The 19061-nt window shown below is 51.9% G+C and overlaps 10 non-coding genes across 10 annotated transcripts; all 10 read left to right on the plus strand.

Moving 5' to 3' along the window:
* The first annotated feature begins 7324 nt into the window (after positions 1–7324).
* Positions 7325–7443, plus strand: LOC126356470 (5S ribosomal RNA). Its single transcript, XR_007565733.1, has one exon. It is a non-coding gene; the product is annotated as a 5S ribosomal RNA (ribosomal RNA).
* A 1164-nt stretch (positions 7444–8607) lies between these two features.
* On the plus strand, positions 8608–8726 carry LOC126356482 (5S ribosomal RNA). The gene has a single exon (XR_007565744.1). It is a non-coding gene; the product is annotated as a 5S ribosomal RNA (ribosomal RNA).
* A 1163-nt stretch (positions 8727–9889) lies between these two features.
* Positions 9890–10008, plus strand: LOC126356494 (5S ribosomal RNA). Its single transcript, XR_007565756.1, has one exon. It is a non-coding gene; the product is annotated as a 5S ribosomal RNA (ribosomal RNA).
* A 1163-nt stretch (positions 10009–11171) lies between these two features.
* LOC126356506 (5S ribosomal RNA) lies at positions 11172–11290 on the plus strand. The gene has a single exon (XR_007565766.1). It is a non-coding gene; the product is annotated as a 5S ribosomal RNA (ribosomal RNA).
* A 1165-nt stretch (positions 11291–12455) lies between these two features.
* Positions 12456–12574, plus strand: LOC126356496 (5S ribosomal RNA). The gene has a single exon (XR_007565758.1). It is a non-coding gene; the product is annotated as a 5S ribosomal RNA (ribosomal RNA).
* Positions 12575–13737: 1163 nt separating this feature from the next.
* On the plus strand, positions 13738–13856 carry LOC126356518 (5S ribosomal RNA). The gene has a single exon (XR_007565767.1). It is a non-coding gene; the product is annotated as a 5S ribosomal RNA (ribosomal RNA).
* A 1163-nt stretch (positions 13857–15019) lies between these two features.
* On the plus strand, positions 15020–15138 carry LOC126356530 (5S ribosomal RNA). Its single transcript, XR_007565768.1, has one exon. It is a non-coding gene; the product is annotated as a 5S ribosomal RNA (ribosomal RNA).
* A 1164-nt stretch (positions 15139–16302) lies between these two features.
* Positions 16303–16421, plus strand: LOC126356541 (5S ribosomal RNA). The gene has a single exon (XR_007565769.1). It is a non-coding gene; the product is annotated as a 5S ribosomal RNA (ribosomal RNA).
* A 1164-nt stretch (positions 16422–17585) lies between these two features.
* Positions 17586–17704, plus strand: LOC126356553 (5S ribosomal RNA). The gene has a single exon (XR_007565770.1). It is a non-coding gene; the product is annotated as a 5S ribosomal RNA (ribosomal RNA).
* Positions 17705–18868: 1164 nt separating this feature from the next.
* Positions 18869–18987, plus strand: LOC126356565 (5S ribosomal RNA). The gene has a single exon (XR_007565771.1). It is a non-coding gene; the product is annotated as a 5S ribosomal RNA (ribosomal RNA).
* The last annotated feature ends 74 nt before the right edge of the window (positions 18988–19061 follow it).

The following is a 19061-nucleotide window of genomic DNA, read 5'->3' on the forward strand; positions in this document are numbered from 1 at the left end:
TCGGTGACCGCCTGGGAACTCTGGCTGTCTTCATTTTTTGCTTTTTTTTTTTCGCTCTAGAAATAACAAGAGTATGAAGCGACAGGAATGTTCTGAAATACACCAGGGCTTATAGTTTTGTAGCAGTGTTCAACTGCAAATTTGTAAACAAAAATTTATCTTTCGCCGCTAGAGGAGATGGATGCTTTGTCGAACCGCCTGTCTCTCGTGTCCGTGTTCTCGCACCTTTCCACGGCACGGCGCTGCTCTAGTAGCTCCGAACGGCCGCACACGGCGCCCCAGACACGCCGGTTCGGCCCGCGCCCATCTCGCAGATGTTTCTCGTGCTTGTGCAGTCATATGGGCCGCGACCCGCGCCGCATCCAGCGGCAGACGCATTCGGGCAGCGTATCCGCGCACATCGCGCGGAGCGGCGGAGCGGTTGCGGCTTTGTTTTACATCGCGGGGCGGCGCTCAGCGAGTGTTTCGAGGTCCACGTGTTCAAGTTTAATCAACGTGAGTACCATGTCGGCAATTACTAGGGCAAACACTGCACAGTTTGTGTTCGATAGAAATGCTTTGCGGCCCACCGCTTTTGAAATTCACGAATTTATATTTGAAGATTTGAAAATCCCGGAAGATCTAGTAGACACATTTCAATTGGATTTTGCGCAATATTCGCTATTTTTGAAGTTCTTTTCCGGCGACATCTGTGAAAAGTTTGTTGAGAAATTTGGCGGCGTGCGTAAATTTCGGCATATCAATGGCACAGTCAGTGATGTTCAAATTGTGCCCTCGGGTTATGGCGTTAGAACGGTCCGAGTATTTAATGTGCCTCCTGAATGTGGTAACGATTTAATTGCACGTGCTCTAACTCAGTACGGCGTTGTGTTGTCGATTGTTAATGAAAAGTGGTCTAGTGCGTACCGGTACCAGGTTAACATTGGCGTACGTAGTGTCCGCATTGATTTAAAGAGACACATTCCATCTTATGTAGTGATTGCGGGCTGTAGGGCTCAAGTGACTTATATCGGCCAGCCACCCACGTGCTCAATTTGTCATTCCACTGAGCATTTACGTGCAGACTGTACCCGTCGACGACCCGTGCAGCTCCCACGTAGTGACGCTGCGGCTACCGGCGGCCACTTTGTGCCACTACTGAGTGAAATCGTAGCGGGCACTGTACCACATCCCCGACACGCCGACCCCATTCGTGCTGAGGACGTGCCAAGTGAGGTGACTGTTACTGTCGAGGCACCACAGGACCGGATGGAGGACGCTCCCATTTTGTCCTCGGCTGTTGTAGCGTCGGATGCAGTTACTACGGAGATCCCAGACGTTTCGGAGCATTCACCAGTTACTATTCCGGAAGCGATGGACATCACCTTACCCCCGCCTCCTCAGCCTGAAGAGGTTCCCCTCGCACCGAGGAAAGGGCGTACGAAGAAAAATAAAAATAAGGGTACTAGGAGTCAGCAGTCTGATGATGTGCCGTGCACCCCTGCATCAGAGAGTGGCAGTGAGAGTGAGGTTCCGACATCGTGCCCCCCTTCCTCTGAAAGCACTGCGCGCCAGGAGCGTATAAGGGAACAAACAGCAAAGCTCAAGGTTCTACTGAATACGGCACGCGAACAGGGTGCGCATGCTGCGAAGCGCAAAAGCGAGCAAAGTAGCGAGCAGGTCCCCCAGCGCACGTGCAGGCACGCGGTGACTTCGGCCGCCGGTACAGCGACAACACAAGCGAATGGGGCCACGTCCACAGACACCGCTGGCGGTCGCGCCCAACAGACCGACCGACCAGCGGAGACGCCCTGGTGGAAGCAGGAGGAGAACGACCCTGGATCTCATTAGCGGCTTTTAGGCGGACGCGCTGCAGTTCGTGCCCACTTCACATGAGAATTTCTGTTCTGGCGTTCCTGCACAATGAAGAATATTTTCTACCCTGTATTGTCCACGTGTTACGTGATGCATTGCAGCGCTTCTTGACAATTTTATTGGCAGGCTTAAGACGCAACATCTGCAGCTTTCGTTTCACATATTTCTTGCTAATATTTGAGTGTCTGTGTTTTAAATGGCCGCCGCTCGTCAACATCTAAAGATTTTCTCAGTTTTATCACTAAATGTCAATTGCATACAAGCTGCGCACAAGATTGCATGTTTTATTGATTTTTTAACTTTGGGAGGCTATGACATTGCATTGCTCCAAGAAGTTACAGTAAAGCGATTCGATAACGTTCCTGGTTATGATGTCATCTATAACATAAATGTTGACGGTACTTGTGGCACCGCCGTCCTTTATAAAAATGGACTGCAACCAACTGACGTTCAATCTTTACCGAATGGCCGCCTCCTTACATGTACGATCCAGGATGTCACCTTTATTAATGTATACGCGCCGAGTGGCACCGACCACAAACGTGCTCGATCTGTGTTTTTTAACCAAGATGTGGTTCCGTTCTTTGCGTCGTCCCGCAATGTAATAGTCGGCGGTGACTTTAACTGTGTTACTGCCGCGGCCGATCAATTTCCAACGGCTAGCATGTGCCCGGAACTTTCGCAACTAATTGTGATCAATGACTTGATCGATGTTTGGCGTCATTTTCATCCTGTCGCAACGCAGTACACACATTTTTACCAGAACGGTGCCAGCAGACTTGATCGAATTTATGTGTCGCGGCCACTTCAACCCTGTCTTCAGAGAGTAGCGGTACATCCCGTCGCATTTAGTGATCACTGCGGAGTTGTGTGTGACATGCACCTACAGGCCAATAGGCAGGCGCCACCTTGCCATGTTTGGAAACTCAATACCCGTCATCTGTCTGCCGCCGCTTTACGTTGCGAGATTCAAAATATGTGGCAGCTTTGTTTTGAAAAACGGGGAAGTTATGCCTCAGTCTTACAATGGTGGGTCGACTTAGCCAAACCGCAGTTGCGCAATGTTGCGATGCGGTATGCAAGGGAGGTGTCGTTTTGGGAGAGGCGCACCATTGCCTTTTATCAGCAGTGCCTACAAGATGCGCTGGATGCACCCGTGGCGCCCGGTCAAAACTTACGCGCACGTTTACGTAGGATTAAAAATAAGATACTCAATCTTCAACTCCAAAAGGCGAAAGGACTTCTGATCCGGAGCCGACCGCTGTGTGCAACACTTGAAGAGGTGCCAACGCTTTACCACTTGGCACGCGAGAAACGGTCGGTGCGGAGGAAAGTCATTACCGCTCTCATCACGGACACTGGTGCTCGTCTCACGGCGAAGCATGAGATCGTTCCCCACGTCTCCGACCATTTTAAGAGATTGTTCGGACGGATTGCTGTCGACGATGTAGCACTTTCGTTTCTGTTAGATGAATTGGATACTGTCATCTCCGACTCTGACCGACAGTCTCTGGATGAGATGATGTCACTGGACGATGTGAAAGATGTGTTGCGCTCGTGTCGTCGGGGGAAGTCTCCAGGTCCAGATGGTCTTCCAGTAGAATTTTACCTGGCTTATTGGGATATCTTCGGTGAGACATTGACGACCATGATAAATGAAATTGTTCGTGGTGCTGCGGTCCCTTCAAAGTTCGTTGAAGGGCGTATTATTTTGATTCCAAAGACACCGACAGCATGCCGTGTTGAGGCGCTACGCCCTATCACACTTTTAAATGCAGATTATAAACTGGCGGCGCGGTGCCTTGCAACGAAACTCAGTGTGGTCATGGACAAGGTCATCAGTCCGTTCCAGTCGTGTGGTGTGAAACGTCGCAGCATCTTTCATGCGGTGGCTTCATATCGAGACGTGGTCGCGTACGCGTCCATAAACGGCCTGTCCGCTGGAATTCTCTCCATCGACTTTGCCAATGCATTTGACCGTATCGGACACGATTATCTCTTCTCCGTAATGACAAAACTGGGCTTCGGCGGCCACTTTCTCACCGCTTTAAGGAATCTGTTAACGTCGGCGACTTCAACGATTGTAATCAATGGTTGGCAGTCTATGCCCATCCCTATCACAAGGTCGGTCAGGCAGGGCTGTCCTTTAGCAATGCTCCTATTCGTCATTGCGCTCGACCCGTTTTTGCGCGCAGTCGGTCGCATCATTGAAGGTGTCCAGGTCTGTCAGGTCTCTCTCAAATGTGCTGCCTATGCTGACGACGTGGGACTTTTCATCGGGCGGACACACGACTTGGACAGAGTGCGCGATGTTTTGCTGTTATACGAACGTGCATCTGGCGCCGTTCTAAATACGCGGAAAACAGTGTTAGTACCGCTGGGTCGGCGGGGACTGTATGCTCAACAGGACTGGTTCCGCGTTGTGCACACCCACAAAATTCTAGGACTCGACATAGTAGCGTGCCCACAAAAAATGCAAGTTTTAAACTGGAGGCGAACTCTTGGTACTGTGAAGGCCCGATGTCGTAGCCACTCAGCTCGCCGACTCAACTTACATCAACGTGTGGCGGTTATTAACACTTTCATCTTATCAAATGCGTGGTACATCGCCCAATTGCTTAGTGTTCCGAAGCAGATAGGGAGGGCGATCTCGCAGGCGGTCTACTGGCTCCTGTGGCGGCATGAAATTTTTAAAGTCAAGGCTTCGACCTGTGCCATCGACAGGCAACTGGGCGGCCTCGGTTTCACCGACGTTCCACGCAAGTGCGACGCGCTGCTCGTCCACCGGACAGCCACCCTGCAGTCCGACATCCCGACAGGAACCACCGCGGCACTTCTGGAGCTCTACCGCCCACACTCTGAAGTCGCCCCCCTTTCTCTTGCGGCCATCCCGTACAAGATGTCCTACATACGGGAGTACTTTTTAGCGAGAAGCTACGCTCTGTCAACGGCTACCGACAGGCACAGGACCGCCCGCGGCCTCTACGTTGCCCTGACTGGACAACCACCGCTTCATAAACTAGTGCTCCGGAACCCCACAGTGGAATGGGTGAAGGTGTGGGCCAACATCAACAACCCGGTGTTACCATCGGACGTGAGTGCGCTATGGTTCAAAATCGTCAACAACACCTTAGCGACGAACCAGCGACTTGCTGACATTCATCTCCTCCCCTCTGCCAACTGCGGAAGATGTGGAGATGTGGACACACGGGAACATCGAATTGAATGTGCATCGGTGTCGACGATATGGCGGCTGTGTCAGCGAATGGTAGCTCACATTAATAGAACACCACCTCACCTCGTGTCTGTTCGTCGTGTGGTAGTGCCTAACTTCAAAGCCTTCCCGCGGACGAAGAACAATGCCACTGTCTGGATCTTAGGGCATACGATTTATGCCCTTATAGATATGGCTGTCACTGATCCTTTGATATACCTCGACTATTTGTGGACCCAGTATGTGAAACTGAAAGACTGCGTTAAATTTCGCGAACTGTTTGCAAATTTTTTGAAGGCTGCCTTGAATTACGGATATGAAATACACCTGCGGACAACACCTTGAAGTGACACTTACTGAGTTCCCGCGTTCCACTTTTTACTTATTTTTTCACCTTTACTTGCTTTGTTTGAGTTATGGTTGATGGATTGTGCCATCAAAACAACTAGGGCCTATCAGGTTTTATTTGCAAGAGAGGAATGTTCTTTTAATTTTGAGAACGTTAATTTAGTTCACGAGGCTTCATGAGAAATTTTAAACGATATGGCCTGTTGTATGTGAAACGTTCATGATTGCAGAAGAGTTTTTTGTTTTTTTTCCATTCCGGACTGTCGAGATTTTATTTGATTACTTTATGTGAATTTATATTTCATTCGTGTGATGCGCACGACAAATTCTCTCCTCAACCGGGGAGACTCACGCTCGGTAAGAAGCAGAAGATTTTCCTTTTAAGTAGAATTGGACTTTAGTTGACAAACCAGCAGAGTGTTGAACCGGCGGCGGAAAGAATACCGTCCACGAATTCCGAACTAAATTCCTTTTCTTTCTTCATTTTCTGTGGAAGAGGACCACATACCATCTGAGAAGAAGATGATTTTGTTTTAAAATATTCATGTGTCCAACGGAATCCGACAGTCCAAAAAAAAAAATAAAAAAAATAAAAAAAAATTTAAAAAAATACAAAAAAAATACACCGGTAAAAAACATAAAAAAAATACACCGGTTCTCGTCCGATCACCGAAGTTAAGCAACATCGGGCCCGGTTAGTACTTGGATGGGTGACCGCCTGGGAACACCGGGTGCTGTTGGCTCCCTCTCATTTTTTCCTTTTTACCTCGCTACACCGGCCAGCCCTCTTTTCATACTAACTCTCAGGTGTGACAAAGATGCTTCCTCGAGCATTTTAAACTACTGTATTAAACGTAAGATACGAAATTACAGTAATAAATTCAGTTTGAGCAAGAATGCGCGAAGGAAGAGTGCTAGAACACCTTGAAAGTAACGAAACACTGCGAATCGACAGATGTGCTCTTGAAGTGCGTCAGAGCCTACTGTTTTGTAAGAGCGATAAATTCCAAAAACTAACTAAATAAATAAAAAATTAAAAAAAAAAATCAACTGTTGTCGCCCGATCACCGACGATAAGCAACAACTTTAGTATTCGGATCGGTGACCGCCTGGGAACTCTGGCTGTCTTCATTTTTTGCTTTTTTTTTCGCTACCCGTGCCAGCCCTCTTTTCCAAAGTGTCTCTAGAAATAACAAGAGTATGAAGCGACAGGAATGTTCTGAAATACACCAGGGCTTATAGTTTTGTAGCAGTGTTCAACTGCAAATTTGTAAACAAAAATTTATCTTTCGCCGCTAGAGGAGATGGATGCTTTGTCGAACCGCCTGTCTCTCGTGTCCGTGTTCTCGCACCTTTCCACGGCACGGCGCTGCTCTAGTAGCTCCGAACGGCCGCACACGGCGCCCCAGACACGCCGGTTCGGCCCGCGCCCATCTCGCAGATGTTTCTCGTGCTTGTGCAGCCATATGGACCGCGACCCGAGCGGCAGCGAGCGGCAGTCGGGACAAGTCGGGACGGAAGGGGAGGGGACAGGCGAGCGAATTACGCAAATATCTGGAATCGCGGCGTGTGTCGGGCAGGTGAGGAAGCTTCCGTCGGTCCAGCAGGACACTGCCAGACCCCGCGCAGTCCCCCCGCCGCCCGGCCGCGCGCATGCCCTGCGCCGGATAACAAGAACAAGGTGCGTCTCCCGCGAGTGTCGGAGGCCGCACGCACCAAACGAATGACAGGCGGTGCAACGAGCAGCTGTGTTGTGCGTCCGACCCACGTGGCGGCGCGCCGCACTGCGCGTCGCCTTCGAGGTGGAAGGACGTGCTTTGCGTCAAATGTGCCACCGAAAAACGGCGATTGCGTGTGTTGGGAGGAGAGGCGAAGCCTTCTTCTGCTGTGCGGATACAGTATAAGGACGCCAACGGCCATACCATGTTGAATACACCGGTTCTCGTCCGATCACCGAAGTTAAGCAACATCGGGCCCGGTTAGTACTTGGATGGGTGACCGCCTGGGAACACCGGGTGCTGTTGGCTCCCTCTCATTTTTTCCTTTTTACCTCGCTACACCGGCCAGCCCTCTTTTCATACTAACTCTCAGGTGTGACAAAGATGCTTCCTCGAGCATTTTAAACTACTGTATTAAACGTAAGATACGAAATTACAGTAATAAATTCAGTTTGAGCAAGAATGCGCGAAGGAAGAGTGCTAGAACACCTTGAAAGTAACGAAACACTGCGAATCGACAGATGTGCTCTTGAAGTGCGTCAGAGCCTACTGTTTTGTAAGAGCGATAAATTCCAAAAACTAACTAAATAAATAAAAAATTAAAAAAAAAATCAACTGTTGTCGCCCGATCACCGACGATAAGCAACAACTTTAGTATTCGGATCGGTGACCGCCTGGGAACTCTGGCTGTCTTCATTTTTTGCTTTTTTTTTCGCTACCCGTGCCAGCCCTCTTTTCCAAAGTGTCTCTAGAAATAACAAGAGTATGAAGCGACAGGAATGTTCTGAAATACACCAGGGCTTATAGTTTTGTAGCAGTGTTCAACTGCAAATTTGTAAACAAAAATTTATCTTTCGCCGCTAGAGGAGATGGATGCTTTGTCGAACCGCCTGTCTCTCGTGTCCGTGTTCTCGCACCTTTCCACGGCACGGCGCTGCTCTAGTAGCTCCGAACGGCCGCACACGGCGCCCCAGACACGCCGGTTCGGCCCGCGCCCATCTCGCAGATGTTTCTCGTGCTTGTGCAGCCATATGGACCGCGACCCGAGCGGCAGCGAGCGGCAGTCGGGACAAGTCGGGACGGAAGGGGAGGGGACAGGCGAGCGAATTACGCAAATATCTGGAATCGCGGCGTGTGTCGGGCAGGTGAGGAAGCTTCCGTCGGTCCAGCAGGACACTGCCACACCCCGCGCAGTCCCCCCGCCGCCCGGCCGCGCGCATGCCCTGCGCCGGATAACAAGAACAAGGTGCGTCTCCCGCGAGTGTCGGAGGCCGCACGCACCAAACGAATGACAGGCGGTGCAACGAGCAGCTGTGTTGTGCGTCCGACCCACGTGGCGGCGCGCCGCACTGCGCGTCGCCTTCGAGGTGGAAGGACGTGCTTTGCGTCAAATGTGCCACCGAAAAACGGCGATTGCGTGTGTTGGGAGGAGAGGCGAAGCCTTCTTCTGCTGTGCGGATACAGTATAAGGACGCCAACGGCCATACCATGTTGAATACACCGGTTCTCGTCCGATCACCGAAGTTAAGCAACATCGGGCCCGGTTAGTACTTGGATGGGTGACCGCCTGGGAACACCGGGTGCTGTTGGCTCCCTCTCATTTTTTCCTTTTTACCTCGCTACACCGGCCAGCCCTCTTTTCATACTAACTCTCAGGTGTGACAAAGATGCTTCCTCGAGCATTTTAAACTACTGTATTAAACGTAAGATACGAAATTACAGTAATAAATTCAGTTTGAGCAAGAATGCGCGAAGGAAGAGTGCTAGAACACCTTGAAAGTAACGAAACACTGCGAATCGACAGATGTGCTCTTGAAGTGCGTCAGAGCCTACTGTTTTGTAAGAGCGATAAATTCCAAAAACTAACTAAATAAATAAAAAATTAAAAAAAAATCAACTGTTGTCGCCCGATCACCGACGATAAGCAACAACTTTAGTATTCGGATCGGTGACCGCCTGGGAACTCTGGCTGTCTTCATTTTTTGCTTTTTTTTTCGCTACCCGTGCCAGCCCTCTTTTCCAAAGTGTCTCTAGAAATAACAAGAGTATGAAGCGACAGGAATGTTCTGAAATACACCAGGGCTTATAGTTTTGTAGCAGTGTTCAACTGCAAATTTGTAAACAAAAATTTATCTTTCGCCGCTAGAGGAGATGGATGCTTTGTCGAACCGCCTGTCTCTCGTGTCCGTGTTCTCGCACCTTTCCACGGCACGGCGCTGCTCTAGTAGCTCCGAACGGCCGCACACGGCGCCCCAGACACGCCGGTTCGGCCCGCGCCCATCTCGCAGATGTTTCTCGTGCTTGTGCAGCCATATGGACCGCGACCCGAGCGGCAGCGAGCGGCAGTCGGGACAAGTCGGGACGGAAGGGGAGGGGACAGGCGAGCGAATTACGCAAATATCTGGAATCGCGGCGTGTGTCGGGCAGGTGAGGAAGCTTCCGTCGGTCCAGCAGGACACTGCCACACCCCGCGCAGTCCCCCCGCCGCCCGGCCGCGCGCATGCCCTGCGCCGGATAACAAGAACAAGGTGCGTCTCCCGCGAGTGTCGGAGGCCGCACGCACCAAACGAATGACAGGCGGTGCAACGAGCAGCTGTGTTGTGCGTCCGACCCACGTGGCGGCGCGCCGCACTGCGCGTCGCCTTCGAGGTGGAAGGACGTGCTTTGCGTCAAATGTGCCACCGAAAAACGGCGATTGCGTGTGTTGGGAGGAGAGGCGAAGCCTTCTTCTGCTGTGCGGATACAGTATAAGGACGCCAACGGCCATACCATGTTGAATACACCGGTTCTCGTCCGATCACCGAAGTTAAGCAACATCGGGCCCGGTTAGTACTTGGATGGGTGACCGCCTGGGAACACCGGGTGCTGTTGGCTCCCTCTCATTTTTTCCTTTTTACCTCGCTACACCGGCCAGCCCTCTTTTCATACTAACTCTCAGGTGTGACAAAGATGCTTCCTCGAGCATTTTAAACTACTGTATTAAACGTAAGATACGAAATTACAGTAATAAATTCAGTTTGAGCAAGAATGCGCGAAGGAAGAGTGCTAGAACACCTTGAAAGTAACGAAACACTGCGAATCGACAGATGTGCTCTTGAAGTGCGTCAGAGCCTACTGTTTTGTAAGAGCGATAAATTCCAAAAACTAACTAAATAAATAAAAAATTAAAAAAAAATCAACTGTTGTCGCCCGATCACCGACGATAAGCAACAACTTTAGTATTCGGATCGGTGACCGCCTGGGAACTCTGGCTGTCTTCATTTTTTGCTTTTTTTTTCGCTACCCGTGCCAGCCCTCTTTTCCAAAGTGTCTCTAGAAATAACAAGAGTATGAAGCGACAGGAATGTTCTGAAATACACCAGGGCTTATAGTTTTGTAGCAGTGTTCAACTGCAAATTTGTAAACAAAAATTTATCTTTCGCCGCTAGAGGAGATGGATGCTTTGTCGAACCGCCTGTCTCTCGTGTCCGTGTTCTCGCACCTTTCCACGGCACGGCGCTGCTCTAGTAGCTCCGAACGGCCGCACACGGCGCCCCAGACACGCCGGTTCGGCCCGCGCCCATCTCGCAGATGTTTCTCGTGCTTGTGCAGCCATATGGACCGCGACCCGAGCGGCAGCGAGCGGCAGTCGGGACAAGTCGGGACGGAAGGGGAGGGGACAGGCGAGCGAATTACGCAAATATCTGGAATCGCGGCGTGTGTCGGGCAGGTGAGGAAGCTTCCGTCGGTCCAGCAGGACACTGCCACACCCCGCGCAGTCCCCCCGCCGCCCGGCCGCGCGCATGCCCTGCGCCGGATAACAAGAACAAGGTGCGTCTCCCGCGAGTGTCGGAGGCCGCACGCACCAAACGAATGACAGGCGGTGCAACGAGCAGCTGTGTTGTGCGTCCGACCCACGTGGCGGCGCGCCGCACTGCGCGTCGCCTTCGAGGTGGAAGGACGTGCTTTGCGTCAAATGTGCCACCGAAAAACGGCGATTGCGTGTGTTGGGAGGAGAGGCGAAGCCTTCTTCTGCTGTGCGGATACAGTATAAGGACGCCAACGGCCATACCATGTTGAATACACCGGTTCTCGTCCGATCACCGAAGTTAAGCAACATCGGGCCCGGTTAGTACTTGGATGGGTGACCGCCTGGGAACACCGGGTGCTGTTGGCTCCCTCTCATTTTTTCCTTTTTACCTCGCTACACCGGCCAGCCCTCTTTTCATACTAACTCTCAGGTGTGACAAAGATGCTTCCTCGAGCATTTTAAACTACTGTATTAAACGTAAGATACGAAATTACAGTAATAAATTCAGTTTGAGCAAGAATGCGCGAAGGAAGAGTGCTAGAACACCTTGAAAGTAACGAAACACTGCGAATCGACAGATGTGCTCTTGAAGTGCGTCAGAGCCTACTGTTTTGTAAGAGCGATAAATTCCAAAAACTAACTAAATAAATAAAAAATTAAAAAAAAAATCAACTGTTGTCGCCCGATCACCGACGATAAGCAACAACTTTAGTATTCGGATCGGTGACCGCCTGGGAACTCTGGCTGTCTTCATTTTTTGCTTTTTTTTTTCGCTACCCGTGCCAGCCCTCTTTTCCAAAGTGTCTCTAGAAATAACAAGAGTATGAAGCGACAGGAATGTTCTGAAATACACCAGGGCTTATAGTTTTGTAGCAGTGTTCAACTGCAAATTTGTAAACAAAAATTTATCTTTCGCCGCTAGAGGAGATGGATGCTTTGTCGAACCGCCTGTCTCTCGTGTCCGTGTTCTCGCACCTTTCCACGGCACGGCGCTGCTCTAGTAGCTCCGAACGGCCGCACACGGCGCCCCAGACACGCCGGTTCGGCCCGCGCCCATCTCGCAGATGTTTCTCGTGCTTGTGCAGCCATATGGACCGCGACCCGAGCGGCAGCGAGCGGCAGTCGGGACAAGTCGGGACGGAAGGGGAGGGGACAGGCGAGCGAATTACGCAAATATCTGGAATCGCGGCGTGTGTCGGGCAGGTGAGGAAGCTTCCGTCGGTCCAGCAGGACACTGCCACACCCCGCGCAGTCCCCCCGCCGCCCGGCCGCGCGCATGCCCTGCGCCGGATAACAAGAACAAGGTGCGTCTCCCGCGAGTGTCGGAGGCCGCACGCACCAAACGAATGACAGGCGGTGCAACGAGCAGCTGTGTTGTGCGTCCGACCCACGTGGCGGCGCGCCGCACTGCGCGTCGCCTTCGAGGTGGAAGGACGTGCTTTGCGTCAAATGTGCCACCGAAAAACGGCGATTGCGTGTGTTGGGAGGAGAGGCGAAGCCTTCTTCTGCTGTGCGGATACAGTATAAGGACGCCAACGGCCATACCATGTTGAATACACCGGTTCTCGTCCGATCACCGATGTTAAGCAACATCGGGCCCGGTTAGTACTTGGATGGGTGACCGCCTGGGAACACCGGGTGCTGTTGGCTCCCTCTCATTTTTTCCTTTTTACCTCGCTACACCGGCCAGCCCTCTTTTCATACTAACTCTCAGGTGTGACAAAGATGCTTCCTCGAGCATTTTAAACTACTGTATTAAACGTAAGATACGAAATTACAGTAATAAATTCAGTTTGAGCAAGAATGCGCGAAGGAAGAGTGCTAGAACACCTTGAAAGTAACGAAACACTGCGAATCGACAGATGTGCTCTTGAAGTGCGTCAGAGCCTACTGTTTTGTAAGAGCGATAAATTCCAAAAACTAACTAAATAAATAAAAAATTAAAAAAAAATCAACTGTTGTCGCCCGATCACCGACGATAAGCAACAACTTTAGTATTCGGATCGGTGACCGCCTGGGAACTCTGGCTGTCTTCATTTTTTGCTTTTTTTTTCGCTACCCGTGCCAGCCCTCTTTTCCAAAGTGTCTCTAGAAATAACAAGAGTATGAAGCGACAGGAATGTTCTGAAATACACCAGGGCTTATAGTTTTGTAGCAGTGTTCAACTGCAAATTTGTAAACAAAAATTTATCTTTCGCCGCTAGAGGAGATGGATGCTTTGTCGAACCGCCTGTCTCTCGTGTCCGTGTTCTCGCACCTTTCCACGGCACGGCGCTGCTCTAGTAGCTCCGAACGGCCGCACACGGCGCCCCAGACACGCCGGTTCGGCCCGCGCCCATCTCGCAGATGTTTCTCGTGCTTGTGCAGCCATATGGACCGCGACCCGAGCGGCAGCGAGCGGCAGTCGGGACAAGTCGGGACGGAAGGGGAGGGGACAGGCGAGCGAATTACGCAAATATCTGGAATCGCGGCGTGTGTCGGGCAGGTGAGGAAGCTTCCGTCGGTCCAGCAGGACACTGCCACACCCCGCGCAGTCCCCCCGCCGCCCGGCCGCGCGCATGCCCTGCGCCGGATAACAAGAACAAGGTGCGTCTCCCGCGAGTGTCGGAGGCCGCACGCACCAAACGAATGACAGGCGGTGCAACGAGCAGCTGTGTTGTGCGTCCGACCCACGTGGCGGCGCGCCGCACTGCGCGTCGCCTTCGAGGTGGAAGGACGTGCTTTGCGTCAAATGTGCCACCGAAAAACGGCGATTGCGTGTGTTGGGAGGAGAGGCGAAGCCTTCTTCTGCTGTGCGGATACAGTATAAGGACGCCAACGGCCATACCATGTTGAATACACCGGTTCTCGTCCGATCACCGAAGTTAAGCAACATCGGGCCCGGTTAGTACTTGGATGGGTGACCGCCTGGGAACACCGGGTGCTGTTGGCTCCCTCTCATTTTTTCCTTTTTACCTCGCTACACCGGCCAGCCCTCTTTTCATACTAACTCTCAGGTGTGACAAAGATGCTTCCTCGAGCATTTTAAACTACTGTATTAAACGTAAGATACGAAATTACAGTAATAAATTCAGTTTGAGCAAGAATGCGCGAAGGAAGAGTGCTAGAACACCTTGAAAGTAACGAAACACTGCGAATCGACAGATGTGCTCTTGAAGTGCGTCAGAGCCTACTGTTTTGTAAGAGCGATAAATTCCAAAAACTAACTAAATAAATAAAAAATTAAAAAAAAATCAACTGTTGTCGCCCGATCACCGACGATAAGCAACAACTTTAGTATTCGGATCGGTGACCGCCTGGGAACTCTGGCTGTCTTCATTTTTTGCTTTTTTTTTCGCTACCCGTGCCAGCCCTCTTTTCCAAAGTGTCTCTAGAAATAACAAGAGTATGAAGCGACAGGAATGTTCTGAAATACACCAGGGCTTATAGTTTTGTAGCAGTGTTCAACTGCAAATTTGTAAACAAAAATTTATCTTTCGCCGCTAGAGGAGATGGATGCTTTGTCGAACCGCCTGTCTCTCGTGTCCGTGTTCTCGCACCTTTCCACGGCACGGCGCTGCTCTAGTAGCTCCGAACGGCCGCACACGGCGCCCCAGACACGCCGGTTCGGCCCGCGCCCATCTCGCAGATGTTTCTCGTGCTTGTGCAGCCATATGGACCGCGACCCGAGCGGCAGCGAGCGGCAGTCGGGACAAGTCGGGACGGAAGGGGAGGGGACAGGCGAGCGAATTACGCAAATATCTGGAATCGCGGCGTGTGTCGGGCAGGTGAGGAAGCTTCCGTCGGTCCAGCAGGACACTGCCACACCCCGCGCAGTCCCCCCGCCGCCCGGCCGCGCGCATGCCCTGCGCCGGATAACAAGAACAAGGTGCGTCTCCCGCGAGTGTCGGAGGCCGCACGCACCAAACGAATGACAGGCGGTGCAACGAGCAGCTGTGTTGTGCGTCCGACCCACGTGGCGGCGCGCCGCACTGCGCGTCGCCTTCGAGGTGGAAGGACGTGCTTTGCGTCAAATGTGCCACCGAAAAACGGCGATTGCGTGTGTTGGGAGGAGAGGCGAAGCCTTCTTCTGCTGTGCGGATACAGTATAAGGACGCCAACGGCCATACCATGTTGAATACACCGGTTCTCGTCCGATCACCGAAGTTAAGCAACATCGGGCCCGGTTAGTACTTGGATGGGTGACCGCCTGGGAACACCGGGTGCTGTTGGCTCCCTCTCATTTTTTCCTTTTTACCTCGCTACACCGGCCAGCCCTCTTTTCATACTAACTCTCAGGTGTGACAAAGATGCTTCCTCGAGCATTTTAAACTACTGTATTAAACGTAAGATACGAAATTACAGTAATAAATTCAGTTTGAGCAAGAATGCGCGAAGGAAGAGTGCTAGAACACCTTGAAAGTAACGAAACACTGCGAATCGACAGATGTGCTCTTGAAGTGCGTCAGAGCCTACTGTTTTGTAAGAGCGATAAATTCCAAAAACTAACTAAATAAATAAAAAATTAAAAAAAAAATCAACTGTTGTCGCCCGATCACCGACGATAAGCAACAACTTTAGTATTCGGATCGGTGACCGCCTGGGAACTCTGGCTGTCTTCATTTTTTGCTTTTTTTTTCGCTACCCGTGCCAGCCCTCTTTTCCAAAGTGTCTCTAGAAATAACAAGAGTATGAAGCGACAGGAATGTTCTGAAATACACCAGGGCTTATAGTTTTGTAGCAGTGTTCAACTGCAAATTTGTAAACAAAAATTTATCTTTCGCCGCTAGAGGAGATGGATGCTTTGTCGAACCGCCTGTCTCTCGTGTCCGTGTTCTCGCACCTTTCCACGGCACGGCGCTGCTCTAGTAGCTCCGAACGGCCGCACACGGCGCCCCAGACACGCCGGTTCGGCCCGCGCCCATCTCGCAGATGTTTCTCGTGCTTGTGCAGCCATATGGACCGCGACCCGAGCGGCAGCGAGCGGCAGTCGGGACAAGTCGGGACGGAAGGGGAGGGGACAGGCGAGCGAATTACGCAAATATCTGGAATCGCGGCGTGTGTCGGGCAGGTGAGGAAGCTTCCGTCGGTCCAGCAGGACACTGCCACACCCCGCGCAGTCCCCCCGCCGCCCGGCCGCGCGCATGCCCTGCGCCGGATAACAAGAACAAGGTGCGTCTCCCGCGAGTGTCGGAGGCCGCACGCACCAAACGAATGACAGGCGGTGCAACGAGCAGCTGTGTTGTGCGTCCGACCCACGTGGCGGCGCGCCGCACTGCGCGTCGCCTTCGAGGTGGAAGGACGTGCTTTGCGTCAAATGTGCCACCGAAAAACGGCGATTGCGTGTGTTGGGAGGAGAGGCGAAGCCTTCTTCTGCTGTGCGGATACAGTATAAGGACGCCAACGGCCATACCATGTTGAATACACCGGTTCTCGTCCGATCACCGAAGTTAAGCAACATCGGGCCCGGTTAGTACTTGGATGGGTGACCGCCTGGGAACACCGGGTGCTGTTGGCTCCCTCTCATTTTTTCCTTTTTACCTCGCTACACCGGCCAGCCCTCTTTTCATACTAACTCTCAGGTGTGACAAAGATGCTTCCTCGAGCATTTTAAACTACTGTATTAAACGTAAGATACGAAATTACAGTAATAAATTCAGTTTGAGCAAGAATGCGCGAAGGAAGAGTGCTAGAACACCTTGAAAGTAACGAAACACTGCGAATCGACAGATGTGCTCTTGAAGTGCGTCAGAGCCTACTGTTTTGTAAGAGCGATAAATTCCAAAAACTAACTAAATAAATAAAAAATTAAAAAAAAAATCAACTGTTGTCGCCCGATCACCGACGATAAGCAACAACTTTAGTATTCGGATCGGTGACCGCCTGGGAACTCTGGCTGTCTTCATTTTTTGCTTTTTTTTTCGCTACCCGTGCCAGCCCTCTTTTCCAAAGTGTCTCTAGAAATAACAAGAGTATGAAGCGACAGGAATGTTCTGAAATACACCAGGGCTTATAGTTTTGTAGCAGTGTTCAACTGCAAATTTGTAAACAAAAATTTATCTTTCGCCGCTAGAGGAGATGGATGCTTTGTCGAACCGCCTGTCTCTCGTGTCCGTGTTCTCGCACCTTTCCACGGCACGGCGCTGCTCTAGTAGCTCCGAACGGCCGCACACGGCGCCCCAGACACGCCGGTTCGGCCCGCGCCCATCTCGCAGATGTTTCTCGTGCTTGTGCAGCCATATGGACCGCGACCCGAGCGGCAGCGAGCGGCAGTCGGGACAAGTCGGGACGGAAGGGGAGGGGACAGGCGAGCGAATTACGCAAATATCTGGAATCGCGGCGTGTGTCGGGCAGGTGAGGAAGCTTCCGTCGGTCCAGCAGGACACTGCCACACCCCGCGCAGTCCCCCCGCCGCCCGGCCGCGCGCATGCCCTGCGCCGGATAACAAGAACAAGGTGCGTCTCCCGCGAGTGTCGGAGGCCGCACGCACCAAACGAATGACAGGCGGTGCAACGAGCAGCTGTGTTGTGCGTCCGACCCACGTGGCGGCGCGCCGCACTGCGCGTCGCCTTCGAGGTGGAAGGACGTGCTTTGCGTCAAATGTGCCACCGAAAAACGGCGATTGCGTGTGTTGGGAGGAGAGGCGAAGCCTTCTTCTGCTGTGCGGATACAGTATAAGGACGCCAACGGCCATACCATGTTGAATACACCGGTTCTCGTCCGATCACCGAAGTTAAGCAACATCGGGCCCGGTTAGTACTTGGATGGGTGACCGCCTGGGAACACCGGGTGCTGTTGGCTCCCTCTCATTTTTTCCTTTTTACCTCGCTACACCGGCCAGCCCTCTTTTCATACTAACTCTCAGGTGTGACAAAGATGCTTCCTCGAGCATTTTAAACTACTGTATTAAACGTAAGATACGAAATTACAGTAATAAATTCAGTTTGAGCAAGAATGCGCGAAGGAAGAGTGCTAGAACACCTTGAAAGTAACGAAACACTGCGAATCGACAGATGTGCTCTTGAAGTGCGTCAGAGCCTACTGTTTTGTAAGAGCGATAAATTCCAAAAACTAACTAAATAAATAAAAAATTAAAAAAAAAATCAACTGTTGTCGCCCGATCACCGACGATAAGCAACAACTTTAGTATTCGGATCGGTGACCGCCTGGGAACTCTGGCTGTCTTCATTTTTTGCTTTTTTTTTCGCTACCCGTGCCAGCCCTCTTTTCCAAAGTGTCTCTAGAAATAACAAGAGTATGAAGCGACAGGAATGTTCTGAAATACACCAGGGCTTATAGTTTTGTAGCAGTGTTCAACTGCAAATTTGTAAACAAAAATTTATCTTTCGCCGCTAGAGGAGATGGATGCTTTGTCGAACCGCCTGTCTCTCGTGTCCGTGTTCTCGCACCTTTCCACGGCACGGCGCTGCTCTAGTAGCTCCGAACGGCCGCACACGGCGCCCCAGACACGCCGGTTCGGCCCGCGCCCATCTCGCAGATGTTTCTCGTGCTTGTGCAGCCATATGGACCGCGACCCGAGCGGCAGCGAGCGGCAGTCGGGACAAGTCGGGACGGAAGGGGAGGGGACAGGCGAGCGAATTACGCAAATATCTGGAATCGCGGCGTGTGTCGGGCAGGTGAGGAAGCTTCCGTCGGTCCAGCAGGACACTGCCACACCCCGCGCAGTCCCCCCGCCGCCCGGCCGCGCGCATGCCCTGCGCCGGATAACAAGAACAAGGTGCGTCTCCCGCGAGTGTCGGAGGCCGCACGCACCAAACGAATGACAGGCGGTGCAACGAGCAGCTGTGTTGTGCGTCCGACCCACGTGGCGGCGCGCCGCACTGCGCGTCGCCTTCGAGGTGGAAGGACGTGCTTTGCGTCAAATGTGCCACCGAAAAACGGCGATTGCGTGTGTTGGGAGGAGAGGCGAAGCCTTCTTCTGCTGTGCGGATACAGTATAAGGACGCCAACGGCCATACCATGTTGAATACACCGGTTCTCGTCCGATCACCGAAGTTAAGCAACATCGGGCCCGGTTAGTACTTGGATGGGTGACCGCCTGGGAACACCGGGTGCTGTTGGCTCCCTCTCATTTTTTCCTTTTTACCTCGCTACACCGGCCAGCCCTCTTTTCATACTAACTCTCAGGTGTGACAAA

This window comes from Schistocerca gregaria, chromosome 3 (assembly GCF_023897955.1).
Source record: "Schistocerca gregaria isolate iqSchGreg1 chromosome 3, iqSchGreg1.2, whole genome shotgun sequence".
NCBI classification, from domain to species: domain Eukaryota; kingdom Metazoa; phylum Arthropoda; class Insecta; order Orthoptera; family Acrididae; genus Schistocerca; species Schistocerca gregaria.